Source organism: Coptis chinensis, chromosome 6, assembly GCF_015680905.1.
Source record: "Coptis chinensis isolate HL-2020 chromosome 6, ASM1568090v1, whole genome shotgun sequence".
NCBI classification, from domain to species: Eukaryota; Viridiplantae; Streptophyta; class Magnoliopsida; order Ranunculales; family Ranunculaceae; genus Coptis; species Coptis chinensis.
In genome coordinates, this window is record NC_141461.1 from 68,505,004 (window position 1) to 68,519,291 (window position 14,288).

Sequence of the window (14,288 nt, forward strand, 5' to 3'; positions counted from 1 at the left end):
ACTAAATAAGGCGTGTGCATGCCAATCTATATCTAAGGTGTGCATGTATTTCTAGGCCATTTACCCGAGCTTGCTTGGCTTTCAAAATGGATTGAAGGGATAGACCTTCTTCCTCGTTAATCTTAGGTGTTTTTGTTTAGTCGAGGAGGACTATAATGCAAAATGATCGAAAATGACCTGGGCGGAAAGGGAGGAGAAAACAATTCAAATGGATAGCATGCCGAAAATGATCTACTATTATTATAAGAGGGGCCACCCTCTTCTTAAGTTATAGCATCGCTTCAATGGACGTAACGACAAGAGCTTGATTCCACTCACTTTACGCTTCGGATATGTCGGCAAGTCCAATACGCATAAAAAAAGAAGAAGTTGACCCCAAAGACCACCACCAGCGCTTGCATTTCATCTCAAGAAAGATGAAATAAGCATTTACCTTTTTTGCTTTGGCAAAGACTACTCGCCATGTAGACTTTTCTAGCTTTATTGTCGGGCTCTAAGCCTACCACTTTGAAAACCTAACCTTCGCTCGATAGAGCTAACCCTTTGATATGAAAGTTTTCCAACCCACCCGAGAGGAGAGAGCTAGGAACCTAAGGAAATAAATTCAATTGGCTCTACATCATCCTGAACTAAATAAGCTTCGGGTCTTAATTTCAATTTAACCCGATATAGAATTAGAACCGGCTATCCCATGATCGTGATTTGATCATCATTATAGTATGAGAAACCACGCCTTTATGACGAAAAGTGGGGAGCATTATGTCCGATCAATACACCACCAAGCCTCTAATTCTAATAAAGGGTGCTATGGAAGAAATTAGGCACTAAACCGAGGTTTAGCGGTGCTTATCACTTAAGACGGCCGACTCCTACCGGCCGGTTTATCGAAGATATTCTGAAAAGCTTAGTGCAAGTGTCGACTACACGAAAGCATTCCCTTACTCGGCAGAGCTTTCTCAAGAAAAAGGAAATAACTACGACGGATAATCTTCGCTCGACTACACCACTTTTTTTCACCAAGAGCTTGTTCCGACACTTTGGCGATAAGGGAAGTACTTTGGAATGATTTGATTGGGACGCTTGAGTTAATGAGTTAATGGTTCCATCAACGCTTTGCATGGTTCCCATAGAAGACTAAAGAAGAGATGCCCCGGAAGAAAACAAAAGGCTAAGGATACCCATTTAGTTGTTTGTTCTTATGCCGACTAAAGCTAGTCATTTTACGCCTTGAATCTCCCTAGAAATCCCCACTGTGAGCCCTTTGACTTGGTGTGTTAAGCATATTATCGGTTTCTTACCAAAGCCTTGGTTGGCTCAACTTTTTCTATCTCTAATTGCTAGACCAAAATCCCCACTTAAGCCTGCCTAGAATCTTGCTTCCGGTCTGCCCTCTAGAGAAGTCGCTTTAAACCCCATCCCCTATAAGAGGTCGAATTGCTTGTACAAATTAACCCGCTACCTCTCAAAGAAATCTGAGTACTTAACATTTTCGATCCCATATCGAGGAAGTGAGCCAAAATGAGCCATCAATACAAGATAGAATATATAGGACTCCCCTCTTTTTCAAATTTTAGCCACGTCGACCGGATCAATCCACTTTAGCTCAAAACTCTAATAGAGTTCAAAACTCTGACAGAGTTCACCGAATATGTTAATTCACCGAACTCTGACAGAGTTCAAAACTCTGACAGAATTCACCGAACTCTGACAGAATTTAAAACTCTGACAGAGTTCAAAACTCTGACAGAATTCACCGAACTCTAACAGAATTTAGAACTCTGACAGAGTTCAAAACTCTGACAGAATTCAAAACTCTGACAGAATTAAACTCTGACAGAATTTAGAACTCTGACAGAATTTAAAACTCTGACAAAGTTCAAAACTCTGACAGAATTTAAAACTCTGACAGAGTTCACCGAACTCTGACAGAATTTAGAACTCGACATTCAAAAACTCGGACATTCATTCAACCCTCGATGCAATTTAGAACTCGACAGATTTAAAACTCCTCGACAGAGTTCAAAACTCGGCTGCAATTCAAACTTCACCGAACTCGCTAGTTCACCTAACTCCTATTTAATTTAAAACTCACCGAATATGCTAGTTCACCTAACTCCCAACTGTAATTTAAAACTCGACGTAAAACCTCAACAAAGTCCTAAGAATTGTATTATTATTAATTGTATGGGCTTAAACATGCAGCTTAAACTTATCCATCTACTTTTTACCAAAAAATATCAATCATCTTAATACCTTGATTTTAACTAATCATTGTTTCCTCAAACTCCTTCCACAAGAGGATTGTGTAGTTTGTTGAGTAGTACCAACTACTAACCTGTAGGTCCTATGTATGGAATTCGATTGGAGGATGTATTCTTAATATTGAAACAAATGTCTCATTGGATGGCAGTTAAGGCTTAGCCATAATTATCAATTTATAATAGATAATGTGAAGATGAGTATAGCATTAGTGACGAAAGTGATGAAACGCATAAAACCTTAACATTTTTCTTTCTTTTTCACCTAACAAAACAAAAAATCCAAAAGCAAAGGAAGAAAATAAAAATGCAAAGCAAATTGGTTAGCATTCATAATATACTTTCATTTTAAAATTTGTCTTAGTAGCCGGGAGTTTACAATGCAAAATCCTCTCGCGATAACTTCTTCCTCATACGCTTAAATTATTAATTCAAAATCAATAATGAAAATAACCATGATTTATTCTCTAATAGTAACTTAACTCAACATCTATTTTTAGCTAAACCGTGTTTACTCTTTTGTATCTTGTCATGTAATTCATCATTGAAACTTTAATTTTCTTTTCAAGATTAATCAACCTAGTGATAATTTGACACTTATTTTGCTACAAAGTTTGCTTCCAGTTCAATTCTCAAATATCCATATTAATAATTAAGACTCTCTCTCACACGCCTATTCTTTAACTTATTCTCCTCCTCTCTTTTCTTTCAATTGAGGGAACAAAAAAAGGGTTGTTTACTAATTAAACAACAAATCAAACGAATTAAATGTTCAAAAATACCTTAATCCGTAGCTTGGTTCAAATTGGAGAAGAAAGAAGCCGAGAGAGAGAGAGAACCCAACCCAATTTAGGTGTTTTTGGTATTTTTTGTTAATAAAAACAGATCGGTCTGCTTTTTTGGTGAAGATCGGCCTGCTTTTTTTGGTGAAGATCGGTTTTTGTGAAGATCGGTTTTTGCTTTTTTTTTTTTTGAAGAAGAAGCCGAGAGAGAGTATTGGTGAAGAAGAAGCCGAGAGTATTGGTGAAGATGGTTTTTTTTTTTTTTTTTTTTTTTTTAGATGATGAAATATCGAAATATCGGTAAATATCGGTAAATTTGGTGAATTAGATCTTGAGATCTAGAGGGCGAGATCGGACGGCTCAAATGAAGAGTGAGATAAGGGTGGCACTCTAAGAGTGGCACCCTAGACAAACCGATATATATATATATATATATATATAGGGGAGGGATAGAGGCACATTCTTATGTGCACATTCTAGCCACATTTTTCACATACAAATGAATTAAGACCTAGTTTTTTGTGGAGATGATTTCCCCACCATGAAGATCATTCTCACAAAAAATTATAATATTTGGATATGTCTAACCATGTAAAACTTAGTGTTCATTTTTTAGCTTTTCATCAAACGGTCCAAAAATTTTGTGAGCATGTTCTAAGGTTAGATTTCTTTAAATGAGCTGAATTTTTGTGAGCATGTTCTCCATGGTGGGGAGATCATCTCCACAAAAATTCAGCCTTTAATTCAACTTTTAAGTCCACGATTTTACTTGGATTAATTTACAATGTGGCTAGAATGTGGCTACAGTGAATGTGCCTCTATCCCTCCTCATATATATATATACAAGTATGCGAACCGTGCTACGCATCGGTTTTTTTCAAATCTTTAAACCTATCGCTCTGACATCTTTAAAATACAATATAAAAAATTAAGAGGGGTTGATTATAATTTCAATGGCGTGAAGGAGGTTTTTAAATTATTTTAAATAATATGAAAGCTAATTCTAATTTCAATAAAAGAGTTTTTTGTAAATTACTTAAAACGGAGGAAGCTGATTAGAATAATTGAGGGAGGTGTTTCTAAATTGTAAAACATGAAAGATTAGAAATAGCTTATTCGGTTGAAAAGTGTGGTTACTGATATCCCGGCTATGATATAGTGTAGAGATATATATATACGGTTAGGCTATAATGACACTCTTATCTCACACCCCTCCTGGTCCGTCAAAAAGATTTAGCACTCCAAATTTCAAACAACAAAATAAGGGTAAAAATGTCTTTTCCTTCTCATCTTCTCAAAAACAAAAGAAAAAAAATTAGATCTGGATCAATTCCGTGAAAGATGACCGCATTAGTTAGAGGATCAACAACTCGAGAATAATAACAGTTACATTGTAAAACGAATAGAAATTTTAAACAGATATAAAAGGGCGTCTCGACTTTGCTGAAAAACATGTTCCAATTTGTAACAAAGCCCTTTTAGTTCTTTGCATGCTAGTGAGCTAAAAGAGTTTATTTCCCCTTGTGTTTCAATTATTTTTCTTTCGTCGTCTCCTCTATTAATTTCTTTCGTTTTATGGTTGGTGCTAGAAAACTGTTTGATGGTAGTTTGAATTTGGATGTTATTTCTTAGACAGCAATGGTAAATGGATATGTGAAGGATGCGCAAATTGAAGCGGCTAAAATTTTGTTTGATGAAATGCCTGAGAGAAATGCAGTTTCTTGGAGTGCTATGATCACTGGGTATGTTCAAGTTGGGATGTTTAAAGAGGCTTTGGAGCATTTTAATGAGATGCAACTTGCTGGGCTTAGGCCTAATCATGCAGGCATTGTTGGTGCACTTTCGGCTTGTGGTTTCCTTGGGGCACTTGATCAAGGGAGATGGATTCATGCTTATGTTGATAGGTATAGATTTGAGTTTGATAGAGTGTTGGGGACTGCTCTTATTGATATGTATGCAAAGTGTGGATGTATAGAAACAACTTGGCATGTTTTTAATGAGATGTTAAAGAGAGATGTCTTTGCTTTTACTTCTATGATTTATGAACTAGCCAATCATGGTCAGAGTGCGAGTTCAATTAAGTTGTTTTTTAGGATGCAAGAAGAAGGTGTTAAGCCAAATGAAGTCACGTTTATATGTGTATTAAGTGCATGAAGTCGAATGGGACTGGTGGAAGAAGGATGGAAAATCTTCAAAAGCATGTCTAGGGTTTATGGAATTGAGGCAGGAGTCCAGCATTATGGATGCTTGGTGGATTTATTTGGGCGAGCAGGAAAGCTGGAAGAGGCAAAAAGAGTTGTCAGAGAGATGCCGATGGAGCCTGACTCATATGTTTTGGGCGCATTGCTCAATGCATGCATAATGCATGGAGATGTTGAATTGGGTAAAGAAACAGCGGATGGCCTTATGCAACGGAGTCTTGACCATTGTGGAGTTCATGTTCTTCTTTCTAACATGTATGCCTCAGAAAACCAATAGGAAGATGTGGCGAAGGTCAGGAAGGACATGGAGAACAAGAATGTCAGAAAGGTACCTGGGTGTAGTTCCATTGAAGTGGATGGTGTTGTTTGCGAATTTGTAGCTGGAGATAGATCTCATTTTCTTATGGAGGACATTACATCATTATTGGTTGTGATAAAAACGCAATTGAAGGCTGTTGGGCTTGATGATGATGTGATCACTGAATTAATCCCTGGTTAGAGATACAATGGTCAATGGTGCATTTTTTGTAACCTTAAGCTGGAAAGCGTAGTTGAGAAAACTACAAAAGTTACTAGAGACAGAAAATACTTCTGCAAAGGATGTTCTTGTAAGAAGACTGAAGGGGTCTGTGTGGCATTGGCAACTATATGCCCTTTTCTCAGTTGCATGTAGTTGACTGTAGTAAGGATAACTTTCTGTTGGATGTTAATTTATTCCAATCCTTGTAAAAGAGGCCTTGTTCAGTTGTTCCCTCGTCTCTAGGCTCTATTATTTGGATTAAGTGATCTGTTTATGAAAGTAACCAATTTGAATCCATTCAGTTGCTCATCTTAATTGTCAGAATCACTCTCCATATCCGGACACACTCGCAGAAGTTTCTGTTAGCAATATCGGTTCAACTATTAACAGCAATTACTCCAAACATGCTCCTAAAACTCTGTGATTTTAGAGCTCGATCAAGTTATCCTTCTATTGAGACGTTATTTATTTTTTCATATTGTCTTGAAGTGTGCATACACTAAAACCCATGTAACATTTTCCAATTGATCGCTCTGACCATGAACCAACTGTTGGTGCCATAAGAGATGATAACATTCCCATAACAAAATGTACCTGTCGTTTGTTAAGAATGTTAGAACATGAGAGAGTACATTGTAAACCATGTAAAAGTATATAAAAGTTGTATGTAAGCATCCAGTTCACATGAGAAAGAGAGAAACCGTACAAACTGTTACAATTTTGTACATATGGACCATATAAATTTCAAAGTAGTCCATAAACTGGTAGCAAGAGCTGAGGTGATACACTAAAGCTTTCAATGTTTCCAAAATTACAGGGGAGAAAATTTTATTCAACATTTGAAACTAACAGAGGACTTCTCGCGTGACTGAAACAATTGCTTGATATCCTCTACCTGAGGTTGTTTCAATGATGGGTTTCATGAGCTTTAGTTTACGTTTCATATAACTTGGGTTTGTTTCTTCCAAAAAATGCACCTTATAATCTTGAAGTTTGAAAACTAGCGGCTAAGGGCATCACCAATGGGGCCTGGATACGGGCCTCTATCTCTAAATTTAACGGACTTTAGCAAAAAACTGTTTCCAATGCAGCCTCTAAATGGGCCTCCAATTTAACCATCCTGGATATTTGTCTTCATTTCTACAGATGTTTATAAAGAACCTGAAGCCCAAAACTTTGCACATGACTTCACTTAAGTCAGCACGTGACTTCACTTTTTGATTTTTCAGTCTTGTTTTACATGTTATAAAGGAGTAGTCATCTTCTCCGTTGGAACACCCCTGATATAGAGTTTTAGCTCCTCCTTATTGCCCTCCAAAACGCTGACGTGGCCCTTCAAAATACTGACGTGGCCCTGGGTTTTAAAGGCCTGCATTGGTGATGCCCTAAGATAGCATTCATCACTCTATTGTACCCGCTTGAACCGCTATAGGATATTCCTTGAATTTCAACACCATTGCTGTCCAAGAAATAACATCTAAATTCAAACTACCATCAAACAGTTTTCTAGCACCAACCATAAAACAAAAGAAATTAATAGAAGAGACGACGAAAGAAAAATAATTGAAACACAAAGGGAAATAAACTCTTTTAGCTCACTAACATGCAAAGAACTAAAAGGGCTTTGTTACAAATTGGAACATGTTTTTCAGCAAAGTCGAGATGCCCTTTTATATCTGTTTAAAATTGCTATTCGCTTTACAATGTAACTGTTATTATTCTCGAGTTGTTGATCCTCTAACTAATGGGGTCATCTTTCACGGAATTGATCCAGATCTGTTTTTTTTTTTTTTTTTTTTTTTGAGAAGATGAGAAGGAAAAGACATTTTTACCCTTATTTTGTTGTTTGAAATTTGGAGAGCTAGATCTTTTGAGACTTAGATTAGATCTGACGGACCAGGAGGGATGTGAGATAAGAGTGGCACAATAAGGGTGGCACTCTAGCCTAACCGAGATATATATATATATATATATTAAATTTTGTGTGTGTGTGGTGGGTGTCCATTGCCTCACATAAAGGATGACCTAGCCACGCAATGCCACTCCTCTATCACAATTCTGATCAATTATGCAGTGTACTACAATATTATTACAGCATAATCCTTTTCTCTATTTTTTTATTGTTTTTTTTAGAAAAATATTATATCTCATATAAAAATTAGAATATATATAGTAGGGACAAGCACGCGACAATTTGCACCGCTAGCCTTTTCTGAACAACACAAATTATTATTATTATTATTTGCTAACCGGGTATCTGAGCTAGCTTACGCACACCTTGACTAATCCCGGGGCCCTGGTTGGAAATTCGACCGGTACTACCTAGCCAATGGCCTTGAGGGGAATCCAATGCCGGACCAACACCTAATAATCATTTATCTGTTAGCTCAACTTCTTCTGATTATCACGCATACCTCTCTGTGGATCTCTTTTTTTCGGACTTCTCTAACTACACTCAATGGCCACCTCCATCTCTCACTTAAAGATAGCATCTTGGAATTGTAGAGGCAGTAAAAAGAGCTCTACAGTTAATTATATCCAGCAGCAATTCCAACTTCAATTCATAAGTTTGATATATGTTATATAATGGAAACTAAAGCGAATGAACACGATAGTAAGACGCGTACTCATGCATTACCTTTTCCTCATAAGTTTCTTCTTCCTGTAGTAGGCCTCAGTGGCGGCATTTGGCTTATGTGGAACTCTAACATTATTTTGAAAATTATTTTTGCCTCCCAAAACATTATTCATGCAGAAATGTCTTTTCCTCACAATCCTTCAATTTTTTTTGTCTCTTTCATCTATGCTCCACCAAAACCAAAAGAACGATTTGTTTTCTGGCAACGCCTTCGACATCAACAACAATTCATGATGGATGCTTGACTTTTGATAAGGGACTTTAATGAACTTTTACATCCATGGGAAAATTTTGGCAAACCTTATCACCATTCAAAATCTTCAAATGAGTTTGCAAATTTAGTGTATGATGCCAACATCCATGACATTGGTTTTTTCTGGAGTCATTACACTTGGTCTAACAATCAAAACCTCCTCTGTTTAATAAAAGAGCGGCTGGATAAAGGCTTTTAAATGAACTTGCTTTTCAATCTTTTCCAAATGCTACTCTTTTCACCTTTCCAATCATTCATTCTGATCATAGTATGATCCTTTTTTACTCAAATCCAAAGCAAGCTAAAACACGAAAACCCTTTTATTTTCAAAGTGCCTCGACACAGGATCCTTCCTACAAAGAAATCGTTCAACAAAACTGGTCTCCTATAACTCAGGCCTCCACTTTTCTTACTAACCTGAATTATGTAAAGAGTGGACTGCTAAAATGGAATAAATCTCACTTCAACAAAAGTCATTTCGAAGTACAACATCTTTTACAAATCTTAAGTCAAATTCAGTTAACCAATCCCTCATATAATACAATTGCTTTGGAAAATGAAATAAGATCAGTGAGATTAACCTTAAACAGGAAACCTACTGGCGTGATAAATCCAGGTTTTTAAAGCTCTCTTTGGGTGATAATAACACAAAAAAATTTCATAATGTAGCCAATGGTAGGAGAAATCAAAATAAAATCCTTTTGTTAAAAAATGAAAATGATATTTGGTTGAATAACAGGCAAGACATTGGTGCTCATATTGTTGACTTTTATCAAAAGCTTTTTACCTCCTCTACTCCATCCATCCCTGACCACATTCCCTATATAGAAAGTATGATTACAGAACTAGATCGATAATGACCTATTAACTCAAACTATCACTTTATCCGAGATACATGCTGCTCTCTTTGCTATGGACCCAGGTAAGGCTCCTGACCCTGATGGATTTACTCCATTATTCTATCAAGATAACTGGGATTTGCTTAAAAATGATTTACTACATGTTATACATGAATTTTTCGATCACTAATAATAATTTGTTACAGTTTTTTAACCATACAAATATTACTCTCATCCCCAAGATACCTCATCCTAATAAAGTTAGTTCCTATCGACCTATTAGTCTATGTAATATTGTTTATAGAATCATATCTAAAATTCTAGCTAATAGGCTTAAGCCCTTTCTAGGGAAGCTAATTTCTCCTATGTAGTCTGCTTTTGTTAACCAGAGGCAGATTTCAGATAATACTATCATCCTGCATGAGATTCTTCACAAACTCAAAAGGGAAAAAAGGTATTCATGGTTGTATGGCCCTAAAATTAGATATGCATAAAGCATTTGATCAACTTGAGTGGCCTTTTATTTTGAAGATGCTGGAGCAATTTGGGTTTTGTTGAAAATGGATTAGTTGGATTACAACTTGTTTAACCTCTACTTCCTTCTCCATAAACCTTAATGGTTCCTTTTTTGGTAAATTTACTGCGTCTAGAGGTCTTAGACAAGGGGATCATTTATCCCCTTTCATCTTCATTTTATGTTCTGAGTTTTTATCTAGGAAGATTTCCTCTCTGTTAACTTCGAAGCATATTCATGGTATTCATATTTCTCGATCAGTAGTGCCTGTTACTCACCTTATGTTTGCTGATGATTGTTTTCTTTTCATGCAAGCTAATATTGACGAAGCACATCAATTTTTAACTAGTTTAACCCAATATTGTGCTATGTTTGGTCAATCTGTCAATTTTAGTAAATCTTCCTTGATTTTTAGTCATAACTTGCATCATAAGCATAAAAAAATTATCTCTTAAGATTTTCAAAATACTTTTAGCTAATACTAGTAATTCTTATTTAGGTATTGACTTTAACCCGGTGAAGCCTAATCATATTAGTAACTCTCGCATTATGAAAAATGTGCTCTCTCGTATTAACAACTGGAATAACAAGTTTTTGTCTATGGCTGGTCGTAGTACTCTCATTAAAAGTGTAGTATCTGCTCTCCCTATTTATTCTATGCAAACTACTTTGTTTCCTAAAGCTTTTTGCCATTCTTTAGACATGATAAATGTTAATTTCTGGTAGGGGCATAATGAGCATGGTAGTTATAAGCTGCATCTGTTAAATTGGATTGTATGTTGTCGTAAGAAAAGCTTGGGTGGTGTCGGATTCAAGCATTCCTGGTTTCAAAATAAAGCTCTTATAGCTAAGTTATGTTGGAAGCTCTTGACAGAGCTTGAGTTGTTCTGGGTCAAGCTTATTAACGCTAAATATTTTCGTCATGTTCATTTCTTGCATGCGAAAAAGAGTAGTTCTGCTTCTAAGTGGTGGAAGAACATTATCAAGGTAAAAAATGATATTTCTCACCTTCATTGTTGGAGAATAACTGATGGTAATAATATTAGCATTTGGGATGATAATTGGATCCCTTCTCTTCCTTTTAAGAAGCCTTTTGGACCTCAACCCAACCCTCTGACCTCTGTTAGATATGTTTTTGAGGTGATTGATAATGTTTCTCATTCTTGGAATACTAGTTTGTTAGATACGATTTTCACTAAAGCTATTGTGGATGAGATTTTACAAGCTAAGTTATTTTCTTTGGATTTAGACCAGAAAATATTTTGGCCTTTAGAAAAAAATGGTGTATTCACTGTCAAATTAGTTTACAGTTGGTTTCTAAGTCAATCTTAGGATTTTAGTCCTATCAGGTCTATGGTATCTGTTAAATCTATGTGGAGTCATGTTTGGAATATTAATACCCCCATCGTATTAAGCTCTTCATGTGGAAAGCTGCTTAATGGTATTTTGCCTACTAAGAAGTTGTTATTTGACAGGCATGTATGTTATGTTTCCATCTGCCCTCGCTTGTCGATCACCAGGTGAGAGAGTATAGAGCATGCTATTTTTAGCTGCCCTAGTCTTGATAAGATTTGGTTTGCTTCCCCCCTTGCCATGTGTTTCCAAATTTGGCCTCCAAACTTTACTGTCTCTGATGTGGTTAGAAAAGTTATCTCCAATGGTAACTCAAAAGATAGCATTACTCATAATTTATCTATCCTAGCATCTATTGCATACATGATTTGGTTAGATAGAATTTTTTTGGTTTTTGATCCTCATTATAAGGCCATTTCTCATACTCAGGTGCTTGAGCAAGCACGTAAGAGTATTATTCCTAATACTCCTCCTATTGTTTTGAAGTATCTGATTCCATAAGTGCATGTTTCAGAGATTTTTATGCTTGCTTGTGATGGCAGTTTTATATCTTTGCAAGCTGGTGTTGGCTATACAATGAATAGATGGAATTATGATATTTGCTATGCAGGAAGCAAGCACATCGCAGCAGGATCAGCTGAAGAGGCAGAGCTGCAAGCAGTAAAAACAGGATTGGCACAAGCTCGTCAACTAAGTGTTAGCAAAGTGGTAGTCTGTTCCGATAATAAGAGCATAGTTCAAGAACTGAATGGAGAATCTGCAGCTGTTTCTTGGTCTTCTGTAGGAATTTTGCATGAGATTTATCATCTCAAAACTAGTTTCAATTTCTTTAAAATTGTCTTTTGTCCTAGAGAGCTGATCAAACATGCCCATCTTATGGCAGCATCAACGTCGTCTAATCTGTCGCTAGTATGTAACAGCCAAGTTCCTACGCCGGTGAAACTTGGTTTCTATGATGTCCAGTCATGTCTGTACGGACTTTTTGCTCTGGGTTAATGAAATGGAAGGTTTGTGCAAAAAAAAAAAAAAAATTGTGCTACCCCTCAAAGTTTAACAATAAATTCTATCCTCCTAAATACATACTCATTACAACTAGCAAACATTACATTGCTGTCCATTGCCCTCTTGTGTGATCTAATCTAGAGCATTCCAAGAATACAAATTCGTCGAAAATCAACTTGCAGATTGGAAGTTATCGTAGTTTGCATTTTGAAAATTTATACTGTAACACTCTACTTATATTTGCCGGTCATGTAACGCCGTGGCAACAGTTCATAAGTCAGGCGAATATATAAAGCATATATTTTGAGTTTGAGCTGTGAAGATAAATTATTATTGAAAAAAAAAAGAATGAAAAATGTGAAAATTAAATAATTTGGTGTGTTTGTTAGTTTTCTGGCATGCTGGCCACCGAACTGCTACTACGTTTGTTATGCATTATTCCATTTCTTCATAGTTTTCTCCCATTGGTATCCCTACCACTACATCCAGATCTATCTAATAAGATAGGGATTTTTTTCTGCACTAAAAGACAAAACTATAACAAAGAACGGTCTAGATCTGTTTGAGAGAAATCTAACGGTAGAGATGACATCAAAGGAAGAGTTTTGTGTTGTTTGGTGCGATTCCCTTTACTCCCAAACAAGGCGATTCCGATTCCCAAATCAGCAATCCAAATTTTACAAGAGCCATCCCAGCTTTTGTTGTTGAAAGAAGTTGCAATCATTGAAGCTTTTACTACAAGAGCCATCCCAGTTTTACCGTTGAAGGAAGTTGCAATAATCATTGAAGCTTTTACATCTTTTACATTTTAAGGTTGTATTTGGGGATAAAGCTTATTTCGTTTCTCCAACAAGATAATGCGTTGTTTATTAAAGTTCCTCACCATCTCTCAACAAGATCGTTGTTTATTAAAGTTTCTCCAACGCACAAAATCCTCACCATCCCTCAACAAGATATCGTTGTTTTCAAAGCTCTGCCTTGAGGATAAAAAGAATTTGAAATATAATTATTTCGGCATTTTAGAGGTATCTATCTAATTTGATATTGGAAATTTGGATTGGATTGTAATTTAGCTTGGTTTTTGTTGTTTAGTGTTTGATTGGTTGGATTAAAATGAGCTGGTTGCTATTCCGTTGTTAGATTTGGGTGTTTTGATGTGAGTTATTTGAAAATGGTTGTTTTGTTTGGATCTTTGCATTGGTATTAACTTGAGATTGTTTTTCTTAGTGTTAGTTGATACATTGTACTGCTTGCATATTGCCGATTTGTTAAGTGATTGTTTTGATTTGAGGTGCGCTGATTTTAATTGCGATTTTAATTGGATCTTTGCATTGGTGAAGAATGGCTTCTGTTTGGTATTCGCGGCTTCCATAAGTTCGCATTTAATCATATAACTGTATCTCGATGCTTTTTAATTAGGTGTCCAACAATTTACTACTGTGAGTCTTCGCCGTGTTCTTTGATTAGAGCTCCATTTTGATTATTTAACTTTGAAAATGGTTGTTTTGTTTGGATCTTTGCATTGGTATTAACTTGAGATTGTTTTTCTTAGTGTTAGTTGATACATTGTACTGCTTGCATATTGCCGATTTGTTAAGTGATTGTTTTGATTCGAGGTGCGCTGATTTTAATTGCGATTTTAATTGGATCTTTGCATTGGTGAAGAATGGCTTCCGTTTGGTATTCGCGGCTTCCATAAGTTCGCATTTAATCATATAACTGTATCTCGATGCTTTTTAATTAGGTGTCCAACAATTTACTACTGTGAGTCTTCGCCGTGTTCTTTGATTAGAGCTCCATTTTGATTATTTAACTTTGCATTTTTGCGAATTGACGCTTCCTAGGCAATCATGGTTAAAGAGCGCATGGAAGAGAGAGGAAGGGAATTGTTAGTTCACCCAGTCAATTCCATAGCACGCCATCCTATT

At 36.2% G+C, this 14,288-nt stretch overlaps 1 pseudogene; it reads left to right on the forward strand.

Annotated features, from left to right (window-relative positions):
- The first annotated feature begins 4,272 nt into the window (after window positions 1-4,272).
- Window positions 4,273-6,070, forward strand: LOC147494121 (pentatricopeptide repeat-containing protein At5g48910 pseudogene; annotated as a pseudogene).
- Window positions 6,071-14,288: the final 8,218 nt, after the last annotated feature.